The sequence below is a fragment of the Myotis davidii genome, unplaced genomic scaffold, assembly GCF_000327345.1.
Source record: "Myotis davidii unplaced genomic scaffold, ASM32734v1 scaffold1172, whole genome shotgun sequence".
Lineage (NCBI taxonomy): Eukaryota > Metazoa > Chordata > Mammalia > Chiroptera > Vespertilionidae > Myotis > Myotis davidii.
The window spans coordinates 142721-143699 of NW_006283158.1; positions in this window are offsets into that span (position 1 = coordinate 142721).

The window sequence follows — 979 nt, forward strand, 5'->3', positions numbered from 1 at the left end:
CAAACGCAGATTCTGGGTTCAATCTGACTAAGGGCATGTACCTAGGTTGCAGGCTCCTCCCTGGCCCGGGCCCAGGTCAGGGCTCATGCAGGAGGCAACCAATCAAAGTGTTCCTCTCACTTTGATGTTTCTCTCTGTCTTTCGCTTTCTCTTCCACACTCTCTAAAAATCAATGGAAACATATTCTCAGGTGAGAATTTAAAAAAAAAAGAAAGAAAGAAATGTCATTTCCTATGAAAGACACATCTTGAAAATGCCTAAAAAAAGGTGTCATTTTTTCATGGTGAAGGGACTGGAGTCTGTGTTGATGAAAAAACCTTGCTGGCTGCGGTGACTGGCAGTGGCTGCAGCAGCGGGGGTATGGGGCTGGTTCCTTCCCCTGATCAGCCGGGTCACCTCTCACAAAAGGAGGCCAGACTGCAGCTTAGGCCCGCTCCCCAAGGGGAGCCGGGAGCCGGGGCCTAAGCTGTCAATAGGACATCCCCTGAGGGCTCCCAGTATGTGAGAGGGGACAGGATGGGCTGAGGGACACTTCCCCCCCACCCACAGTGCACAAATTTCATGCACCGGGCCACTAGTCCTATCTAATAAAAGAGAAACATGGTAATTAGCGTATGTTCGCTACCCTTCCCATTGGCTAATCAGGGGGATATGCAAATTAACCGCCAACAAAGATGGCAGTTAATTTGCATATGAAGGCACAATGCTGGGAGGCGAAAGGGGAAGAAGCCGCCTGCCACTTGGTAATCGAAAACCCAAGTGGCAGCTAAGAGCCGGGTGGCAGGGCAAAAGTGGCCCTGGGGCTCAGATGGAAGGAGGTGATGGTGAGGCCCCGCCCCCTGTGCGGCCAGGCCATTCTTGCTGGGCTCAGGCAGAAAACGTAGAAGGTGGGCCCTGCCCTGTGTGCAGCCTGCCCTGTGTGCGGCCTGCCCTGTGTGCAGCCAGGCCATCGCCCTGAGCTCAGGCAGAACATGGGGAT